The 23,901-nt window shown below is 48.5% G+C and overlaps 1 long non-coding RNA gene across 1 annotated transcript; it reads left to right on the forward strand.

Moving 5' to 3' along the window:
• The first annotated feature begins 10,724 nt into the window (after positions 1 to 10,724).
• On the forward strand, positions 10,725 to 20,706 carry LOC136501196 (uncharacterized). Its single transcript, XR_010770200.1, has 2 exons — positions 10,725 to 11,569; positions 18,870 to 20,706. It is a non-coding gene; the product is annotated as an uncharacterized lncRNA (long non-coding RNA).
• Positions 20,707 to 23,901: the final 3,195 nt, after the last annotated feature.

Here is a 23,901-nt window from a genome sequence, read left to right on the forward strand (position 1 = left end):
TTTAATTATTGCAAAGAATTTTAGAATTAGCCCAATTCACCCCCACCTCTTGGGCATCTTGATCCTTTCAAGTGTCAAACTCCACCACCACAACCCTTGCCCAAGCATGCTAGACCCTTTGCCTTCAATGCTCACTACATGCTTAGAAAGGATTCTAGTAGAAAAATGAAAGTCTTGTTCTTAGGTCCACCCAACAAGAATAAGCCTAAGCAAATTTGAGTTGCAAAGTCACTAGTTGAGAAAGTCAGGGGCCCTCATCAAGTTTGGGTCTCTAAACAACAAGCTTGATCTCTTGTGTGTAGGTGAACTACAAGACTGGTGGAAGTCATTGGGTTATTGATAGTGGTTGCACTAAACATATGACCGGTGATCCTCATATGTTAACCTCACTAGATGAAGAAGTAGATGGTCAAGAAAGGATTACATTTGGTAATAATTCAAAAGGCAAAGTTTAAGGATTGGGCAAAGTTGCAATATCAAATGACCATTCAATATCAAATGTGCTATATGTTGCTTCATTGAGTTTCAACTTGCTATCCGTTGGTCAATTGTGTGATCTTGGTTTTCAATGTTTGTTTACCGAGAATGAAGTGGTGGTGTCAAAGAAAGATGATGATCAAGTTATATTCAAGGGTTTTACATACAACCTATATCTAGTGGATTTCACATCTGAAAATGCAAACTTGATGACATGCTTATTCACCAAAACATCACTTGGTTGGCTATGGCATAGAAGACTTGCACATATTGGGATGAGCTCACTCAAAAAGCTAATGAAAAATGAATTGGTGATAGGTTTGAAGGATGTGAAATTTGAGAAATACAAGCTTTATAGTGCAAGTCAAGCCGGCAAGCAAGTTGCAAATACTCATCCAACAAAAGCTTACATGTCAACAACAAGAGTGCTAGAGCTTCTTCACATGGATCTATTTGGACCAACAACTTACAAGAGTTTGGGAGGAAATCTCTGTTGTCTTGTGATAGTTGATGACTACTCTAGATATACTTGGGAGTTCTTCCTTCATGACAAGACCGAAGTGGCCGCATGTTTCAAGAAGTTTGCCAAGAGAGCACAAAATGAATTTGAAGTGAAGCTCAAGAAGATAAGAAGTGACAATGGAAAAGAATTTGACAACACAAACATTGAAGCATATTGTGATGAAGTAGGGATCAAGCATGAGGTCTCCACAACATACACTCCTCAATAAAATGGTGTAGTAGAGAGAAAGAACCAAACACTTATCACACTTGCAAAAACAATGCTTGATGAGTACAATACACCCGAAGCTCTATGGGCGGAAGCTATCAACACCGCATGTTATGCATCCAATCGCCTATTTCTTCAAAAGTTTCTTAGCAAGACCCCTTATGAGTTGCTCAATGGGAAGAAGCCAGACGTATCATTCTTCTGAGTGTTTGATTGCAAATACTACATCTACAAGAAGTGGCAACACCTAGGGAAGTTTCAAAGACGTTGTGATATTGGTTTTTTTGTTGGTTACTCATCAAAGTCCAAAGCATATCGAGTATTTAATCATGTCACCAGCTTGGTTGAAGAAACATATGATGTGGAATTTGATGAATCTAATGGCTCCCAAGGAGCACATGAGAATCTTGATGATGTAGGTGATGAACCATTGAGGGAGGCCATAAAGAACATTCCAGTTGGAGACATCAAGCCCAAAGATAATGAAGATGATGTACAAGTGATTGATCCACCCTCTTCATCAAATCTGCCACAAGATGATGATAAAGATGGGAGAGTAGAAAATGAAGATACTTATGTCTCCTATTTCAAATGGTGGCACAAGCTCAAGATGTTGATGCTCCACAATCTCCCCCTCAAGTGGTTGATAGAAGAAATTCACCCCTACTACAAGCACATCCACAAGAACTCATCATAGGGAGTCCTTCAAAGGGTGTAATGACTTGCTCTCAAAAACTTGCTACATTTATTGAACATCACTTGTTTATTTCTTGCATTGAGCCTACAAATGTAGAAGGAGCTGTTCAAGATCCGGATTGGATAAATGTCATGCATGAAGAGTTGAACAACTTCACCCGAAATGAAGTTTGGACACTTGAAGAGCAACCACAAGATGCAAGAGTCAGTGGAACAAAGTGGGTGTTCCGCAACAAACAAGATGATCAAGGCATCATTGTTAGGAACAAGGCAAGGCTAGTTGCGAAGGGGTTCTCTCAAGTTGAAGGGTTGGATTTTGGAGAGATCTTTGCACTGGTTGCAAGACTTGAAGCCATTCATATCCTTCTTACATATGCATCCCATCATAAAATGAAACTATATCAAATGGATGTTAAAAGTGCATTTTTAAATGGTTTTATAAATGAACTAGTCTATGTTGATCAACCTCCTGGGTTTGAAGACTCTAGATATCTTAATCATGTCTATAGGTTGTCTAAGGCACTATATGGGCTTAAGCAAGCCCCAAGAGCTTGGTATGAGCGCCTTTAGGATTTCCCCATTGAGAAGGACTTCACCATTGGGAAGGTCGATACCACACTATTCACCAAAAAGCTTGATGGAGAGATCTTCATTTGTCAAGTTTATATTGATGATATCATATTTGGCTCATCAAATGAAGAATATTGCAAAGAGTTTGGTGAATTGATGTCAAAGAAGTTTGAAATGTCTATGATTGGAGAGCTTACATTCTTTCTTGCGTTTCAAGTTAAGCAACTGAGAGAGGGGATTTTCATCTCTCAAGAAAAATATACCAATGACCTTCTCAAGAGGTTCAAAATGGATGAATGTAAGCCAATCAAGACACCAATGCTATCTAATGGACATCTCGACCTAGATGAGGGAGGTAAATCGGTTGATCAAACTCTCTATCATTCTATAATTGATAATTTATTATATTTGACCGCATCTAGGCCCAACATCATGTTTAGTGTGTGTATGTGTGATAGATTTCAAGCTAATCTTAAGGAGGCTCACATGGTTGTTGTTAAAAGAATCCTTAGGTACCTTAAGCACACACCAAGCATTGGTCTTTGGTATCTCAAAGGAGCTAGATTCTAACTAGTTGGCTATTCCAATTCGGATTATGCCGGTTGCAAAATTGATAGAAAAAGCGCATCCTGAGGGTGCCATTTGCTTGGTAGATCACTAGTGTCTTGATCCTCTAAAAAGTAAAATAGTGTGGCATTATCCATCGTCGAGGCAGAGTACATTGTCGTGCGTGCTTGTTGTGCACAAATTCTTTACATGAAGCAAACTCTTCTAGACTATGGTGTAGTTCTAGAAAAGGTACCTCTCTTGTGTGACTAATGAGAGCGCGGTAAAGCTTGCTAATAATCCAGTTCAACACTCTCGCATCAAGCAAATAGATATCCGCCATCATTTTCTTAGAGATCATATTGCGAAAAATAATATATCACTAGAAGGTGTAAGGACCGAGGATCAATTGGCGGATATCTTCACTAAACCGGTAGATGAGGCTACATTTTGTCGGTTCAGGAATGAGCAAAATGTGCTTGATTTTAGTAACTTCACTAAAAAATGAGCTTGTGTTGTGCCTTGCATTGTAATATAAAACATGTTTATTTTTTTTGTAATGCACTTATGGCTTGTCTAACATGGTTAAGATAACTGCCAAAAAACGTGTGAAGAAGCTTTACCTTGGATCAAACTTGACAAGCAACTAGACTTACTTTTAAGTATTGCATTGCATGTGCATGTGCATGTGTGTTGCTTTGTCGTTTGTTTTCAGTTATCTTTTGAGCACCCGCTATGTTTATACACAAATTGATGTAGACATGCTTGATCTTCCAAAAGGTATGATAGAGTCGATTGGTGGAGACTCGACGTTCATGATCTAGGCTTCGAACTAAGACTGATTTGGACCCCACAACCATTATACCACTGCTCCGTTGGTTATCAACCACGCGAACACGATTGACCTCGCCGAGAAGGCTTTTCTACAAGCGAATCGAGAACACAAGCAAGAATGGAATGAACGCAGTCTGAAATTGCAAATAAATATGAGGCTTACGAAAACAAGAAGGAGTTCAAGTCTTTATTCAAAAGAACTAATCACCATAGGCGAACAAGATCAAGAACTGGGGCCCTGGTTCACAGCAACCAGCCTTGGTGGCACAGTTGCAGCAAAATGACGTCTGTTTCATGAGGAAATCAAGAACTAAACAAAACTCAAACCCTAAGGAGAGCGATGGCTACAAATTATAGAGTCTTGGGTGTCACCCCCCTAGACGCGCCCCCTAATGGGCCCAAACACGATACATGGTCCAACGGACCAAAAGACAGTGTCGCAGCACCCTGGCAGATTCTGGACACTGACTTGTTTGGACGATTCCTGTTGATTTCGGAGGGATTTTAATGTGAGACCACTTGCATTGGCTTCCTTATCTAATTAGCTTTCCATCCATATGTGGATCGTCAAAAATAGAGCCCGGACGCGCCCGTGTGACTAGTTTTATGATAGACTATTCCTAGAACCCGAGATGGGCTCCAACTTCAATTGGACTAGGCCTCCACCATGAGAAAGATGAATTGGACACCCATGCTAGACCTCCTCCTCTCCTTGGCTTGTATGTGATGAAGTAGTGATGTCCTCATCACAAATAGGGAGAGCATTTGAAGCTCCTATTGGTCATAAAACCCTCGTGCATGTTGTTCATCGCCCCTTTTGTTGCCTATTTTCTTAAAAAGAATTATAGCCGAAGGCAAATTATTTAGAAAAACTTGAGGGTTTGAGAGAGGGCTCTCATATCAGTCCCAATTGGTGTTTATTTGGATCTTATTAAAGTTTAGGACTTGATTGGGAGAGAGCATCGTGAAGAAAGGAGGAGTATCTGCAGTTGAAGAGGGACCGGACGCAGGGACCGAACTCACCTGCTGCAGTGTACAGTCAGTACATAAGGAGGACCGGATGATGAATAGTGTTTCTATAGCGTCCGGTGTGATGAAGTTTCTGTGTTCGGTCAGAGCAGGATGGATCTTAGGGAAGGACCAGACTCTATGTTGCGTCCGGTCAAGGGTCATCGGACGCGTTCGGTCATGATTTTAGGGTCTCTAGACCTCTCTGTTGTTGACCTAACTCTGGAGGGTTGCGTCCGATTGTCTTTGTCGGAGTGTCCAGTCACTGAAGTGCAAGCAGAAAAGATTTCCCTTTTCTTTCCTTGTCTGTCATGGAGGGCACAACTTTATCGTTCTCTCACGCCGCACCATCGCTGCCGCCCTATCCACTGCTGTGCTCACGCCTACCTCTTCACTGTCGTGCCCTCGCCCATGCTTGCCTCGCCGTGCCCATGCCTACACCTGCATTGCACCAGTCGTGCCACCGCACGTGTCTCACCCGTCGCCACATGCTCATGCTCCACTCCGTCGTCGTGTGCTCGTAAACCACCACGTCGCCACATTGCCTCCTCTCGCGCTGATGGTTTCCTAGTGTCGTGCCTTCTTGGCCACTGCACTGCTTTGTGGCACCAACCCTAGCCCCAAGGTGCCATTGTCGTTCCCGTGTGGTGTCCCTATGATCGACAACTTATCCCTTTGTACGTCTCGGGATTGTTCTAAGGTAGCAAGCCACATTCGCTCATTACTTTCCTACTGCTTGCTTTCCATTTGGTCATTCACTTCCCTAGTATATAAAGTTGCTTATATATATACTTCCTATTCTATCATGCAGTCAGTTCGGGCAGTGAGTCGGCTTGGCTATTGGGCAGTTGATAGATTTACTCGGGGCCAAGCCTGCGAGTATGGATTGAGGCCAAGCCTTACGAGTGTCAGTTGGTAGTTGTTCCTTATTAGTGGCAGTGATTCTTGTTAGCTTCAGAGATGGCTCATTGCAAGAATGTCAGGGGTGGTCCCGGTGATGAGGGTCCAATGCCTCCGCCTCGCCTAACTACTCAGCAAAAAGGAAAGGTGAAAAAGACTACAAAGAAGAAGTGCAAGTTCGATGATGTTGAGGCAAGAGAGAGCAGCAGCAGTGGCAGCCATAGTAGAGCGAGCCAAGATAGGTAGATCTGATAGTGGCATTCGTATAGGTGATCAGTTGTCACTGGCTCAGAGGGCCGCCATCGAGAGGATTGAGGCTAGTCTTGGTAGTCCACCCGGGACCATCATACTTGGAGGACAGCGTGTCTCTTTAGAGGAGAGTCAGACTTGGGGGGTGACTGAGCAACAGACACAGACAGTAGAGCACATAGAGGACACTAGCAGGGAGAGCAGGTTGAGAAGAGAGCATGTAGCACAGCCACAGCTTCGACGTTCTAGTCGCACATGCACTCAGGTGTCACCGATGCCTCAGACATAGAGGAGGGGCTCTCGTCCACCTCCCAGACCATAGGATCCACCTCCAGTGGTTCACCTTGACCTGAGGGCAGCTACAGCCAGACAGGTGCAGCAGCTACGGTTTGTACAATTTGAGGATTGGTTTCCACTGAGGCAGGATGAGTGTGCCTCATAGCACTTCTACACTGTGTTGCAGGAGGACTTCTATAGTGCATATCTCAATAGCGGTGTTGCTTTCAGATCTCAGCGGGTCTACCCCTTAGAGTCTCTAGTTGTAGCTATAGGTGAGCAGATCTGTCCTCACCTCACTTATCTATCAGGCTTGTCAGATCTCCTTGGACGAACTGATTGGTATGTTCTATCTTGGGTCCATGAGTTCTACTCCTCCTTGTGGATTGACCCGAGACATAGGTTTATTCATTTTGCTTTCCGAGGGCGTGACTATAGGCTTCAGAGCTCGAGGGTCAGAGAGATACTAAGGATTCCAGAGTTACCTATTTACCTTCACAAGGTATGCTATGGACAGATAGAGCCTCCGAGACACCCTCACGGCAGACTTATGCCACCTACAGATCTTGTCAGACCATGCTTTACAGAGCCGTTTGGTGAGGGGTCGAGTAGGACACCACTGTGACCTTACATCTATAGCTCAGCTCCTTGATGCTATTATGAGGAGGACTTTGCTTCCGAGGATGGGCTACCGCGAAGGCCTAACTCGAATTCAGCTGTGGCTAGTGTATTACCTAGTGTCTCAGACTATCTTTGATATTTAGGATGTGATGCTTTCAAAGATGGAGGACACACTAGCAGAGGGCTTCAGAGGTCACTGTCAGCTGCCTTATGCTCATTGGATCACTTTCTTAGTCTAGAAGGTAGTTACACACAAGTCCCCAGAGACAATGGTAGAGTGGATAGGTGCTACTATTGAGTTTCCACAGTATGACTTGAGCCAAATGCTACGTCACAGTCAGTGTGAGGACACCTCACCAGCCTAGTCGTCACCCAGAGGTACTAGAGACAGTAGCTGAGCAGGATGAGATCATCAGGGGCATTGCAGAGATAGAGGAGGAGCTTAATGCATAGTAGGAAGATGAGGTAGAGAGCGACCTGAGTGACAGCTCAGACGATGACTATTAGCTGATTTCACAGATGGCACCTCGTCCACATGATAGAGAGGCCAGTGGCTCTAGCTTAGCTCCACCATAGCCACCGCAGACAAACCCGACACTCCTAGCTGTACTTGAGCGGATGAGGCAGGACTAGGCACGTTAGGCATAGGAGACCGCCGCTGCACTTGCTTAGGTTCATGTATGACAGGATGAGTTTTAGCGGCAGCAGCAGGCCATGTAGCAGCAGCTTATGATTCAGCAACAGTTACTCAGCTTCATGCAGCATGTATTCATTGGTATTGGGGTTGATCCTTAGTAGTCTACATTTTAGATAGGCTAGCCTACCACCACCATTCCAGTGACTCTAGCTATATAGCCCAATGGGCTTTCGAGTCAGAGACAGCTAGCTCCTCAGTTTGCCTCACCTACAGAGCAGGTGTCTCAGTGGTTTGCTTCACTAGGGACAGCTCAGGGTCCACACTTTACTCCTATTGTTACGGGCTTCACTCCAACTCAAACTTCTTCAGCGTTAGTGTCGGACACCCCAGTCTCTAGGAGTCTCGGCGCTACCTTCAGTGAGCTTATAGGGCAGCCTACACCTCCAGTGTTCCGAGTCTCTGGTCCTACCATAGCTGCTCCATTTACCTGGGTCTACCAAGACGATTCCATCATCTGTTGTATCATCCAAGCCACCTTGGACAGTCACTACTACACTTGAGGCTTCAGCGACAACGACAGCGGTAGATGTGGTCTCCTTCCTATAATGACACCTGTAGAGTCATAGGACGCGCCAGTTACTAACCAGACCCAGACCGCTTCACCTTCACTTCTAGCTACAGAGGGTCAGATCCCTCATAGTTCAGGGTTAGAGGATGATGTAGCTCAGTTCCAGGTCTCTCACCGCACATCAGCGCCCGACTCGACCGCTCCTGTCCCGCCGTTTGACCTTTAGGTTTTGGTGCTTGATGCCAAAGAGGAAGAGGGACCGAGTATGTTAGATTATGGGGGAGTGTGTGAGATGGACTCGATTTTTTTGGTCTTTCATGTGTGATACCACGTGCATTCATGTTTATTTTCATGCATTGTATTATATACATGTGATGGTGAGACTTATGTGACATGTGTGCTTTCTATATTGTTTTATATATGTCATGTCACTTGGTTATGCTCATTAGCTTTGCTTTCGTGTTTTACTCTGATTCAAATGAGCTTTACTACATGTACTCATATTTAATTCATATCTTTTGAGTACACCATGTTGACTTGGGTCATATAAGCATGCATAATTCTTTTGTTCTTATTGTCAAAGGCTTATATGAACCAAGCATGTTGAAAACCTTACTCATATCTTTTACATATTCGAGGTTGTGTTGTCATCAATCATCAAAAAGGAGGAGATTGAAAGCATCTAGGCCCCCAGTTGGGTTTCGATGATTAATGATGACACGTGATTACTATGACTAACGTGTGTTTTGTAGAGGCAATTTGAGTTAGGTCATGGTAATGGAAATTGATTGGGCAATCATGGTTGTCATGCCCCTGTCGATGGAAATCGTTACGGTTTTCAAAGGATGGACGACAAGGTTAAGCACGAACTAGTTTTAAGTATCGTTTGGTGTTGGTGAGACACTTAGAGTAGTTTAGGACTTTATTTTTCCTTTGGTCATACTATTAAGAGGGGGTATAGAATAGTAGCTTAACTTAGGTGAGTCTAATGGATTAGGTGTGGTGCACACTTGTTAAACTTAGCACTAGGTAGCTCAGGAATAGCCCTAAGATCGATAGAAGTCAACTTCATTCACAAAGAATTTTGAATTAGAAGTGAATGGAGAGTCAAATGACTGATCGGACGTTGGTTTGGTTGTGACCGGACGCAGCTTGGAGAGTCCGGTCAGTTCATTTGATCGGCAGCAGCTGTCAGAGTGCGATAGGACGCTGGACACCAGTGCTCACCGGACACGACGATAGCCGTATCTGTAGCAGCGTGGATAGGCTGTTGACCACGGATCGGACGCTGAACAGAGAAGTGACCGGACTCTGGGTGCCAGCATCCAATCAACATCAGTAAGGTTGCAGAGAGGGTTTTTATGACCGGACGCGTCCGGTGGGTGCTGACCGGACGCAGGCCAGAGTCCGGTCAGAGCAAACGGCTCTTTTCGACACGCTGATGTATTACACTGATCGGTGCGTCCAGTCACTTTGATCGGAGCAGTCCAGTCATCCCGATACTTGCTGAGTTGGACCTCAACCGTTATTTTTTGAATGGAGGTATAAATACATATCACATTCACCTATTTGAGGTCTTTTGCTTATTTGTTCAGTTGAGAAACACCTTTGAAGTGTAAGGGAGAGTAAGAGTCTAGTGGAGTGAATTGAGATTTGATAATCCAAGATTAAGGACCATTTAGGGAGATCTCTCTTTATCTTTTGAGATCCATCTTATAATTTTTTGAAAAAATTGTTTGACAGAGCTCTTGGTGAATTGAGCAGATAATTAGCTCCGGGAAAAAGTCTACTTAACCCCCCACCTTTTATACATGATCTACTTCACCCCCAACTATGAAACCGTCTGTTTTACCCCCTGAATTTTCCAAAACCGTCTATTTTACCCCCGGGACGTTTTTGACAGGCGGTTTGCTACAGTAATGTGGTTTGCATTTCCTTCTCCCATTTTTTGTGAATCTTTGAAAAATCACAGTAAATCATAGAAAAATCATAAAATAAAAAATATAATTTTGTTGGACTCCACATGAGTAGATCTACATAGTGAATATATAATACGGTATGCTTTAGTACAAAATTTTTACTGTAGCCTTAGATTAATTGGAAAATCTAATTTTGTCTGTAATTAATTGGAATAATTCATAGCTGTAGCTTCTATGGTCCAATCGTGGTAAAATTTTTATGGTACGCTAATTATTGTATGCTTGAACTATAGTAAAAATTTCGTACTCATTGGACTATGTATAACTTAGTTATAGATAAATTCTAATTAATTACAGACAAAATTGGATTTTCCAATTAATCTAAAGCTAAAAAAAAAATTTATACTAAAGCATACCGTATTATATATTCACTGTGTAGATCTTTTCATGTGGAGTCCAATAAAATTAGATTTTTCATTTTATGATTTTTAAAAAAGTCACCGAAAATAAATAAAAAAAAAATTCAAAACACCCGGATGAAACTACCCGGCACGCTAATTACTGTAGCAAAACCACCGCTGAAAACCGTTCAGAGGTAAAATAGATAGGTTTTAAAAATTCAGGATTAAAACAGACGATTTTATAGTCGGGGGTGAAGCAAAGGTGGAGACTTTTTCCATTAGCTCCGGCAGCCTAACGCGGTGGGTGGTAGCGATTCTGGGAGTCTCCGTGGTGAGAGCAGTAGGCGTATGCCGGTTTACCTCCTCTTCTGATCCCCTTCTTCCCCAATCCTCTTCCCCCTTGTTTCTCAGCCAAGATTCAATCTTAGATCGCCATCTGCTAGCTGATCTACTGATCCATCCATTCAACTACGACTGAGATTGTCATCTGGCCAAGACTCGTTTGGGATTGTAGGTGCTCTGTCGCTCCTCTTCCTCCCTCAACATCAAATCCTCCATCGAATACGATCCTCGCTTGCATCCATCTCTATATCCAACCCCAAATCGACATCTGAGCCGATCTACTCATCTCTGGACTGAATCGAATCCTGACGTCGTTTCTTCCGTCCCGCTGAAGAGATGAGCTACCTCCCCTAGGAGGCGCTCGCCTTGGCGTCGCTCCTGCTTGGTGCCGTCGCTTCTGGCTGGGAGGCTTGCCGCACCTGGTGCTGGGCTCTGTGAGGTGCTTGTCGTGTCAGATGTCGCGATGTTCGCTCCGATTAGGAAGGAAGACTGCATCTCAGTGCTCTTGAGTGCTGGAACCAGTGAGCTTCCTCTCTCTCGGCGGCTAGTGCTGGCGATTCTGGCCTCCATCGGCTGAGCAGCGGCGACGCCCCTGATGACGCACCTCGCCCGCCAGCTCAGTTCAACTAAAGCGCAGGCTCTCCAGTAGGCTCGTACTCAGGCTCAGGCGCCAGCCTACAAGGCGCCACGGGGGCCATAAGCCTTCTAGCCTGGAACTTCCGAGGCTCGGGCGGGAGCCTTCGCAGTTCTAAGATGACCCACCTCGCTCGACTCATCTCCTCCACTAATGCACAGGTATGCTTCGTCTCTGAAACCAGAAACTCTACTATTAGTAGGATTGCTCTTATGAACCGTTTTTACTCTTGTGATGCATTCGTAGTTCCAGCGCAAGGCCAATCTGGTGGCCTTTGGTTAATCTGGAACGACGACGTAGACCTTTCTGTTGTAGACTCATGCCATCACTATGTCTTAGCTGTTAGTCGCTGAATTCTCACTCTTGGTAGTAGGAAGAATTCTTACTCTCATCGAGAGAGGATGACACTAGGAGTTGGGGCAATTTTCTTGTCTATTTCTCACACAAGCTCACACAAATGCCATGCCAACCCAAGGGGTTGGGGTTACATATTTATAGGCTGCTAGCCAGCTAAGCATATGCCAAGATGCTAGTCTAAGATGCTAGTCTAAGATGCTAATATGCTGTCCTAGCTAAGATGCTGTCCTCTAGTCTAAGATGCTGTCCTCTAAGATGTTGTCCTCTAGTCTAAGATGCTGTCCTAAAAACAGAAAAACAGCCACAAGGACCATGACCATGTGAGCATCATAGCCCCACAAAGACCAGCCACACATGAGACTTATCCATCATTCTCCTCCTAAGTCTGGTGCGTCGTCTTGTGGGAGAGTTGAACCATCCCGGTCCTGGAGCAGAGCTCAAGGAACTTGATCCTCCCAAGGGGCTTGGTGAGCAGGTCCGCAAGCTGGTCCTTGGTGTTGATGTAGCTCGCCTTGATGCTCCCTTCCTCCAAACAGCTTCGGATGAAGTGGTACCTCACCCGGATGTGCTTGCTGCGTTCGTGGAACACGGGGTTCTTTGCCAGGGCCAAAGCGGACTTGCTGTCCACCCTGAGCTCCACCGCTCTAGTGTCTCTGCCGAGGAGATCACCAAGCAGTCGAGCGAGCCAGAGCGCCTGAGTCGAAGCGGTGGAGGCCGCTATGTACTCGGCCTCGCAGCTGGACAGGGCCACCACCTGCTGCTTGACCGACTGCCAGCTAACGAGGCACTTGCCGAGGAAGAAGAGGATCCCGCTCGTGCTCTTGCTGGTGTCGATGTCGCCGGCGTGGTCGCTGTCGCTGTACCCGACGAAGTGTGCCGCCCCAGGGCACCTCGGGTAGTAGAGGCCGTGGTCGAGAGTCCCCGCAACATAGCGGATGATCCTCTTCACAGCCTGCTGGTGCTCCGTCGTCGGTCGCTGCATGAACCGACTAACGTAGCCGACGGAGAATGCCAAGTCCGGCCGTGTGTGGGCGAGGTAGCGAAGGCTCCCCACAAGACGCCGGTACTGCGTAGCGTCCACCTCCTCCGTCGTGCTGTCGCGGCTCAGCTTCAGCCTCTCCTCCATCGGAGTGAGAGCTGGGTTGCAGTCGGTGAGCCCAGCTAGCTCAACGACGCGCTTGGCGTAGGCGGTCTGTCGAAGCGTGATCCCAGAGTCATCCTGGTGTACCTCGATTCCCAGGTAGAAGGAGAGAGGCCCCAGGTCACTCATCTGGAAGGTGGCCTTCATCTCTTCCTTGAATGCCGCCACCTCCGCATCCTTGGTGCCGGTGATCACCAAGTCGTCGACGTAGACACCCACCAACAGGGCATTACCTCCATTGCCCCGTCGGTAGATGGCCGCCTCGTGCGGGCTTTGCTCGAAGCCCATCCCCTTTAGCGTGGAATCCAGCTTGGCATTCCACGCCCTCGGTGCCTGCCGCAAGCCATAGAGGGCCTTGCGCAGGCGGAGCACCTTGCCCTCCTTGCCGGGGATCGCAAATCCCGGCGGCTGGTGCACGTAGACCTCCTCCTTCAAGTCGCCGTTAAGGAATGCCGACTTGACGTCCATGTGATGAACACGCCAGCCCTCCTGGGCAGCTAGCGCAAGGAGGAGTCGCACGGACTCCATCCGTGCCACGGGAGCAAAGGCGTCGTCGAAGTCGACCCCCTCCTGCTGCACGAAACCTCGTGCCACCAAGCGAGCCTTGTGCTTGACGATGGCACCGGCTTCATCCCTCTTCAGCTTGTACACCCACTTAAGGGTGATCGCGCGATGACCACGAGGAAGGTCAGCAAGCTCCCAGGTGCGGTTCTTCTCAACCGCATCCATCTCCAACTGCATCGCGGCGCGCCATGCCGCGTGTCTCTCGGCCTCTGCGAACGACCGAGGCTCGCCGTCGTCACACACAAGGTGCAACTGCGCCTCCAGGTCCTCCAGGTCATGAGGCACCAGTCCCGGCACCAACTGGTCGCCGAGAAGGTTCTCCATCGTACGGTACCGCAACGGCTCGCCGTCGTGGTACGCGTCGATGCGCTCCTCGTCGTGAGAGAGCGGAGTAGCGAGCTCAACCGGGCTATGCTCGACACGAGCTGGTGTTGGAGTAGATGTGCCCGGAGAGGTGCCTGTCGGTGCTGGAGTGCGTGGCGTTGCCGGCTGTGGTGAAGCCGGCGAAGAACTCATCGCAGCCGAGGTCCTGGCTGGAGAGCGTGGAGCTGTCGGAGTAGCAGGCGCCGGGGTCGGTGGAGGCTCGGGGACTGGGGTAGACGCGCTCGCCGAAGAAGAGCTGCCTACTCCCCCAGCTCCCTCGAAGTGGACGTACTCGACAGTGAAGTCGTCGTAAGTCGGAGCCGAGCCATCGTCCACCGCCTTGTCCCACGCCCATCCTCGCCCTTCGTCGAACACAACGTCGCGCGCCGTGCGCACACGCTGTGTCTTCGGGTCGAGGATGCGGTAGGCCTTCGAGCCCTCCGCGTAGCCGATGAACACTCCCGGAGTGCTCCTGTCGTCGAGCTTGCTGATGTGGCCAAGCTCCTTGGCGAACGCGAGGCAGCCGAAGACCCGCAAGTGGGAGACCGCCGGCTTGCGCCCATGCCAAGCCTCGTACGGCGTCCTGCCGTCGAGTGCCTTGGTAGGCGAGCGGTTGAGGATGTAGACGGCCGTCACCACCGCCTCTCCCCAGAAGACAGCCGGCATCCCCCTCTGCTTGAGGAGGGCCCGAGCCATCCCCACAACCGTCTGGTTGCGCCGCTCGACGACGCCGTTCTGCTGCGGGCTGTACGACGCGGAGTAGTGGCGCTGAATGCCCTCCTCAGCGCAGTACGACGCGAATTCAGCCGCCGTGAATTCGCCGCCGTTGTCGGTGCGCAGCACGCGCAGCTTGCGGCCGCACTCCGCCTCCGCAGAAGCCTGCACGCGTCTGATGGCGTCCGCAGCCTCTCCCTTGCTGCCGAGGACCATCACCCACATGTAGCGGGAGAGGTCGTCGACGAGCAGCAGGAAGTAGCGTCGTCCTCCCGGTGTGGCCGGTGTCACTGGGCCACACAAGTCCCCGTGCACGAGCTCGAGCCTCTCCTTGGCTCGAAAGCTCGCCTGCTGGGGAAAGGGGAGTCGCCTCTGCTTCGTCAACACGCAGACGTCGCAGAGCTGCTCCACATGGTCGAGGCACGGCAGGCCTCGCACCATCTCCGTGGCACTGAGCCGCTTCAGGGCCTCAAAGTGAAGGTGCCCGAAACGCTCGTGCCACTGCCACGCCTCGTCGTCCCGACGAGCAGCGAGACAGAGGGGTTGTGCCACCTGCACGTTAAGGACGTAGAGTCGATTTGCGCTTCTGGATACCTTGGCAAGAAGGCGACGACGACGATCCCAAATCCTCATGACTCCGTCCTCAACCACCACGCGCGAACCGTTCTCATCCAGCTGTCCCAAGCTGATGATGGAGTTCCTCAACGCGGGGATGTAGTAGACTCCGGTGAGCAGCCTGTGCTCACCAGACACGGCGGTGAAGATGATGGAGCCGACGCCCTTGATCTCCACGCCGGAGGCATCCCCAAACTTGACGGAGCCTCGGACGCTAGAGTCAAGCTCGGTGAAGAACTCCCGTCGACCGGTCATGTGATGGGTGGCGCCGGTGTCGAGGCACCACCCGTCAGTCTTGTCGTTGCCGAAGCTGTCGCCGAGGAGGGCGTGTGCTTTTGGCTCGTCAAGGTGGAGGAGAGCCGCTGCGGCCGGTGCCGCTGGAGGTAGCTCGATGCTGGCATGTGCCATGAACAGAGCCGGCTCCTCCTCCTCCGCCTGTGCGACGTGGGCCTGGCCGTGTCGTGGCTGTCGACAGTCCTTGGCCCAATGGCCAAGCTGGCCGCAGTTGCGGCAGGCGTCGTCTCGTGCCGGCTTGTGCCTGCCGGCGGCGCCGCCCTGGGCGCCTCCGCGGGCATCACCCTCGGCACGTCCTCGCGCCCCGGCCTGGGCGTCTCTGCGCGCCTTGCGTGGCTTGCCACGCTTGCGGCCGCCTGTCGCGGAAGAAGGCTCCCCCTTCCTCCGGTCACCCTGGCTGGCAAGCCACTGCTCCCGAGTGAGAAGGAGCTTCCCGCCAGTGGTGATGGGCCCTGAGAGGGACTGTGGCTCATCACTATCGACGACCTTGAGGCGACCTATCGCCTCCTCGATCGTCATCGTGGAGAGATCCAGCAGCGACTCGATCGAGCGAGCCATCTGCTTGTACTTCTCGGGGACGCAGCGGAAGAGCTTTTCGACAGCTCTCTCCTCGCCGTAGGTGTCGTCGCCGAACTGCACCATCTTCTGCAACAGAGTGTTGAGACGGAGAGCAAAGTCATCAACGTCCTCACCTGGCTTGAAAGCCAGGTTCTCCCACTCCTTGCGAAGTGCCTGCAGTGTGGACTTGCGGGCGCGGTCGCTGCCGATGCGTGCCGCAGCGATGGCGTCCCAAGCCTCCTTGGCAGTCCGCTTGCTGGTAAGCGAGAACTGCATCTCGGGCGGGACTGCAGCGATGAGAGCATCCAGCGCCCGTCGATCTAGGTCGTAGTCGACGTCGCCGTACCGGACTGCCTCCCACATGTGCCGCACCTGGAGCTTTACCCTCATCACCGCAACCCACTCGACGTAGTTGGTCTTGGTGAGGGTAGGCCACCCACCGCTGGGACCGACGTCCCTGACAACAGCCTGGAGCCCGTGGTAACCACGGTACCGATCCGGGGAGAGAGAGCCACGCTGCCTGTGAAGGCCGCGCTCTCCATCGACCCGTTGGTACCGATCCGGGGAGAGAGAGCCACGCTGCCTGTGAAGGCCGCGCTCTCCATCGACCCGTCCGCCACCGTTGCCGTGCGCGTCTCCTCTAGGAGCGCCGCCGCCGTGCGCGCCTCCTTCAGGAGCGCCACCGGCGCGTCCGCGCCTGTCTGGGCTGCCGCCGCGCTCGTGGGCGTGCGCGGCTGCCCCAGGAGCGCCACCGCCGTGCGCGCCTCCTCCAGGAGCGCCGCCAGCGCGTCCGCGCCTGTCTGGGCTGCCGCCACGCTCGTGGACGTGCGCGGCTGTCCACTGCGCCGCCCGCGCTCGCGCTGCCTCCCTCTCTAGCAGCTCGAGGTCCGCGTCGGCGGTGTCGTCAGCGGAAATGAAGCTGCCGATGCTGCCGCGCAGAGCCTCGACCTCCGCCGCCGCCGCACGCGCTGCATTCGCCGCCGCCGCTGCTTCCGCCTCCGCTCTGGCTGCTGCCAGCTCCGCCGCTGCTAGCCTCGACGCCCTTGCCGCCGCCGCAGCGGTCTCTGCCGCCGCTCGCTCGCGTTCCTCTGCCGCGGCAAGTTCGGCCTCCTGCCGACGCCGCGTGCTCGAGGCGACCGAGCGCTGAGACTGCCCTGCGGACATGACGCGCTACCGGGGGGCTGCTGCGTGGGGAGAGGGCTGCTTCAGACGAGCTGGGAGAGGAGTGAACAGGAGCGGCCGGAGGAGCTGCTGCTGCCAACAGCTGAGGCTGTTGTGGGGCTGGGAGAGAAGATGAGCAAGAGATGCTCAGGCTACAGGATAATACGGCTCTGATACCACTTGTTAGTCGCTGAATTCTCACTCTTGGTAGTAGGAGAATTCTTACTCTCATCGAGAGAGGATGACACTAGGAGTTGGGGCAATTTTCTTGTCTATTTCTCACACAAGCTCACACAAATGCCATGCCAACCCAAGGGGTTGGGGTTACATATTTATAGGCTGCTAGCCAGCCAAGCATATGCCAAGATGCTAGTCTAAGATGCTATTCTAAGATGCTAATATGCTGTCCTAGCTAAGATGCTGTCCTCTAGTCTAAGATGCTGTCCTCTAAGATGCTGTCCTCTAGTCTAAGATGCTGTCCTAAAAACAGAAAAACAGCCACAAGGACCATGACCATGTGAGCATCATAGCCCCACAAAGACCAGCCACACATGAGACTTATCCATCATTAGCTATGTGTCTAAATAAACAAAGCATGAAGCAGTTTGGTCTTATATGCATCTATGGTGACCCCCATCACCGTTCCACTGATGAACTCTGGAGTCAAGTGCAAAATTTTGTTGTACATAATCGCAACTTGCCTATGTTCTGTATGGGGGATATGAACAATATTATGCATGTCAATGAAAAGTTAGGTCCTAAGAAAACTGATGTTAGACGTATTGCAAATTTCTGTGCTCATGTTAAGCAATGTGGTCTCATTGATTTGGGTTATAATGGTCCGGCATATACATGGACTAACAAACGTTCCAGCACAAAGCCAACATATGAAAGACTTGATCGCTGCTTAGGAAATGCGGAATGGTGCTTGGCGTTTCCGACGACTACAATCTACCATCTTCCAATGCTCCGCAGTGACCACACCCCCGTTCTTGCTGTTCTTCACTCTAATCGATTTCGCACTAATAAACCTTTCCGTTTTGAGAATTGGTGGTTGATGGAACAGGATTACCACACGGTTGCTAAGCAAAGTTGTCAGCGATCAGCTTCTAGAACCTTTACCCAAAAAACAAGTTTCATTGCTTCTGATTTACGTAAGTGGAGAAGAGGTAAGCCCAGAAATTCTGACCAACTTGCAGCCATTGAAAATCAGCTTTTGCAGGAACAAACCAAGCATCCGAGCCAGCAAAATCATTCCCTGCAACAGCAACCCACCCATCACCACCACGATCTCCTTGCCAAAGAGGAAGCTTACCACATCCAGCGAGCTAAAAAGGATTGGGCTATTCATGGTGACCGCAATACTACCTTTTTTCACCACTCCATTATCAAAAGAAATAGGAAGAACCATATAACCCACCTTCAGAACCCAGATGGCTCTCAGTCCACCACCCCAGATCAACTCGCCAGCACACTGGTTAACTACTTCCAATCCATTTTCACTTCCGAAAACCAGCATCAACAGCAGCCTCAATTTCCTCAGCAACCGAACCCCACCCCTCCAAGTCCGACTGACTCTTCTCCTTTGCCTACCACCGTCCACAGCCATAATCCTAATTCGGTACAGGTTCCTAACTCTCTGTAAGGGTCTCCTAATTCACCGGCTACTGACATTTATACTAATTCTATTCCAGATATGCAAGAGCTGCATGATATTGTAAAGCAGATGAGGAACAATGCTGCCCCCGGTCTGGATGGCCTCAACGCGGCATTCTACAAATTGGCATGGCCTTGGATTTAGCAGGATGTGCACAATCTGGTAACTGAATTCTACACCTCGGCTCAACTCACTAATGATATTAACAAAACCTACATCACTCTCATACCTAAAAAGGATCAGCCTTTACTTCCTCAGGATTTTAGACCTATTAGCCTTTGCAATGTCATTTATAAAATTAATTCTAAGTCTTTAGCTAATAGGCTTAAAATTCATCTTCCTAACTCTATTAGTCATGCCAAGCAGCCTCTATTACCAATAGACATTTTTTCTCTAATGTTATCATCACTCAGGAAATAATCCATTCTTTTAATTTAAAAACCTGGGACCAGAAGGCTTTTATTCTGAAGTTAGATCTAGCAAAGGCTTTTGATCGCATTGAATGGGACTTTATTGAGGCGGCTCTTCGACGTCAGGGGTACCATGGTCATTTTATTAATCTCATTCATGCATGCATTTCGTTTCCGTCTTTTGCAGTTCTAGTCAACGGAGAACCTTCTGACACTTTTCACTCTCAACGTGGTATCTGCCAAGCTTGCCCCCTGTCGCCGTACCTTTTTGTCATTGCTATTAATGAACTGTCCATCCGTCTTCCATCTGAGCTGCACAACAGAAATCTTACCGGCATCTCCCTGGGGCCCAGTTGTCCTGCCATTCATTCCCTCATCTTTGCTGACGACTTGATTCTCTATGGTAATGCCTCAGCTGCTGAGGCTGCGTCCATTAAAACCATTTTCCATGAATTCTCTCAGCTCTCTGGCCAAGTCCCCAACCTCCAGGAATCGTCAATTCTCTTCAGTAAGAATATTGACGACAATACTAAATCCCAGATTCGTGGTATTTTTCCGGTGCCTGACTTGCTCCCCAATACTATGCAGCTTACTCACCTACATCAAATCAGTCCTTGCCTCTATTCCTGTCTACTACATGTCCACAGTTCTCTTCTCAAAAACTTTTGTTGAGAAGATCAATGCCATCATCCGTAGATTTTGGTGGGTAGGTGTCCAAGATGATAACCCTTCTAACCCCATTGCCTTTCGCTCCTGGGATGATATCTGCCAACCCATTGATAATGGTGGTCTGGCCATCAGAGACCTTTATGCTGTTAATAAGAGCCTTATTACCCATGCTGCATGGAACCTTGCTACCAACAAAAATCCTTTTCTTACAAGCATCTTGAAAGCCAAATATTTTCATAACACCCCCTTTTGGACGGCCACTCCTGATGGACCTCGGTCCATCTTTTGGCCTCCATCCTGAAGGTCAAAAAAGAACTACTTCAGAATGTTATTTACCAGATTCATGATGGTAGCACCTCCATTTGGTCTTCCCCTTGGTGCCCTATTTGGGATTCCATTCACAACCACCTACTTTTGCCGGTCACTCACCATCCCTTGCCTAGTGTGGTGTCCGACCTTTGGATCCCTAACACCCGCAATTGGAACCTCCACCTGCTCTCTAACATTTTTGACCCACATGCTATTCAAGTTATTTCGCAGGTTAAACCGGTTCACAGCCAACAAGACGACGTTCTCAGGTGGACTCCGGCCAAAAAAGGCGACTGTACCACTAAAAACATTTACAGGTTTCTAAGCTTTTAAAACCAGGTCCAGTTACCATCGACGGGATCAAGGAGTATCCACCAACAGGCCAACCGAATTCTCCAGAGAGCGTGGAGGCTCAAAAACATTCCTCCTATCATCAAGACTTTCACATGGAGGCCCATTCTTCGTGCACTAGCTACTGGGGCTAGAGCTGCAAGATTCTCATCCCACATTGATGAACATTGCAGCACCTGTGGATTAGTTGAAACGGATGCCCATTTATTTTTTCACTGTGAATTTGCTCGAGCAGTTTGGTTTTCAGCTACCACACCACTCAGATCGGACTCACTCCCCGTGGAAGATGATGGAGTTCCGGTTATCCTCTCTCTTATCATTTCTGATACAACTGAAAATTCCTTACTGCAAACAATACTGACAACATTACGGTACATCGGGAAAGCTCGAAATGACAAAAGATTTGCTAGAAAAACCTGGACTACTTGGCAGGTCCATCATGCTGTTGCTGCCCATCTTACAACTGCAGACTAGGCTACTACCACAATGAATGAACAGGAGGATATCCCAGCGGATAACTCTCCATGTCTCACGGTCACACCCACAGGTATAAATGCTTCTGATGCAGGTGCCGCAATTTCACGCTGCGCTGCCAGGCGAACAGGTCACCAAGGGACATGATCAACAGCTTCACGGTCCACCTTCCTGCACTTCTAAGGGGGTGTTGGGAGGGGGTGTTTGGCTTCACGGTCCACCTTCCTACACTTCTAAGGGGGTGTTTGTTGCCTCTCCTAAATTTTAGTCGCTTGTCTCATCAGATGTTTGGACACATGTATTGAATATTAAATATAAATTAATTACGAAATTAATTATATAGTTTGCGACTAATTTACGAGACGAATCTTTTGAGCCTAATTAGTCTATGATTTGACAACGTTTTGCTACAGTAAACATGTGCTAATGACGGGTTAATTAGGTTTAAAAAAATCGTTCCGTGGAGTACTGATGAATTATGTAATTTATTTTTTTATTAGTATCCGAACATCTTATGCAACATCTTTTCGATACATCTTCTAAATTTTAATAGTCGGATCCAAACACCCTCTAAGTGGTGCCAGATGCTATACTGAAGCATCTATCCTTCCAGATGCAGTTTCCTCTTTACCAAGGACTGCTGGGATTGGAGTTTTTATCATAAACATGCAAGTTCATCCACCGGAACAAATATATATCAAAGCCACAATGTCAGACTCATCCTCAGTGATCATGGCTGAGGCTGCTGCTCTGGCATTGGCTGCTGCAGTTGCTGAAACACACAATGTACACCACATCAACTTCTTGTCAGATAATCAGAAACTGGTCCACTTCTTCAATGGATCAGATGGCTCAAACCCACCGAACTGGAGAATAAAGCATCTCACTCAATCGTTCATCAACCACACGAAGGAAAAGAAGTACAGGGCTTTACAAGGGCCCAGTTCGCTCGTTTTAAAAATAATTTGTTCAGCTTTTTTTTTTCAGCCGGAACAGTGTATTTCTCTCACAATAATTTAGCCGGAACAGTATTTTTTAACCAGTTTCAGCCAAGTTTTAGACCAGCGAACAGGGCCAAAGTCCCTATGAACCAGAATCACACAGCAGACATATTAGCCAGACAGGCGGTTGTAGATTCAGAGTCCTCTACTCTGATCTTCTCTGCCTCCTGTACAAATTCTACTCATGTATCTCCATGTCCTATGTTGGCTGCTCTCAGTTTAGTAACCCATCGATTCTGTAAGAATGTTATCAGTTTCATGCTGCTGAAATAATATGGTTTGTTGTCAAAAAAAAATGTGGTGAATGTAGGTGAACACTTTTCACCGCTGTCTTGCGTTTGATCCAAACGGCGGCTATTGGAAAATTGGGAATAAAGAAACGGGCTCATAGATCACCAAATAATGACGTAATATCATAGTCCCTCCGATCTGCATTTAATTTAAGTCGTTCCAACTTTCTAGGAGAGTCAAAATATCTCTAAGTTTGATCAAAATTATGGAGACAATTACAAAGATCCATGACATTAAATAGGTATATTATTAAAATATAATTAATGAAAAGTCTAATAATACTTAGTATCATAAATGTTATTATTTTATTATATAAATTTGGTCATTTTTTTATTCAAAAATTTGGTCAAACTTATCGTACTTTGACTATTTAAGAAAGTTTGAATGACTTATCATTTGGTACTAGGGATGAAAATGATGGTTGATAGGAGGCCAAATCACTTTCATTTTCACTTTTTTTTTCTCGAAAACAAAAGTGATACAATATTGTCAGGAAACAAATACGACATCGATATTCCGGTAATTTCAAAAACGATAGTAGTCGATCGGAATACATCGATAATGATCGAAATCCATAAGAGCGATTATCCTAAAAAACGACAAACACACCAAACCGTAGAACATGAGAAGAGCCATAAAACTCAATCTATCTCACATGACAATAGCATTAAATAAAGGCACATTTGACAAGACCACAAGCTAAAACCACCATTCACACCATCTTAGGCCTCAAACAAAGCTAAACCTTAGATTTTGTTCGTGTTCGTGGTGACTGTCTGTGGGGGGTATGACCCCGGATACCCACGGCAGACCACATGGGCTGCGCCCCCAGGGGTGGCCCAGCCCACAAGACGAAGCCTTGCGAGGCACGGCTCTGCTTGACCCCTCCCGCAAGACATCTGGAGGATATCCTGAAGATACTGCGAGATCTGTTAGGATATGTATGATCCCTAGATTCTTGTAATTAGTTATTACTTTCCGGTTATCTCCTAGATCTAACCGACTTGTAACTCTGCTCCTCGGACTATATAAGGCGGGCAGGGACTCCCTCCAAACTCACGCAATATCAGACGATAGACAATACAAACCAACAGACCACAGGAGTAGGGTATTACGTCATACTGATGGTCTGAACCTGTCTAACTCGTGTGTCTCTGTTGCCTTCTTGTTCTTGATCTCACGCTCCTCTGCCGATCAGTCTACCTTCGTGGGATACCCCTCGGAGGACTGCCGACGATATTCTATCGACAGTTCGCGCGGCAGGTAGGGGTTGTGCGTGCTGTTTTCCTTGTCGAACAAGATGGTTTTTTCCGCAGGCTCTTCGTCCCTCCCGTGGCCTGGCCAGATCTTCACGGTCAGATCGATCTCGTGGATCATCAATGCTGATGGAGTCAGAGAGCACCTCGAGCCAGTGTAGATCGATTCCGCACTGATCACCCCCGCACCTGCGACTGCAGATCCAATCTCGGAACCACTTCCGAGGTCGCCTTCATAAACAACCTGTTGCCTGCTTCCTTGCTACCAGAGGAGGCAGATCAACAGCAATGATCTGATCACATCCATC

The sequence above is a fragment of the Miscanthus floridulus genome, chromosome 13 (genome assembly GCF_019320115.1).
Source record: "Miscanthus floridulus cultivar M001 chromosome 13, ASM1932011v1, whole genome shotgun sequence".
NCBI classification, from domain to species: domain Eukaryota; kingdom Viridiplantae; phylum Streptophyta; class Magnoliopsida; order Poales; family Poaceae; genus Miscanthus; species Miscanthus floridulus.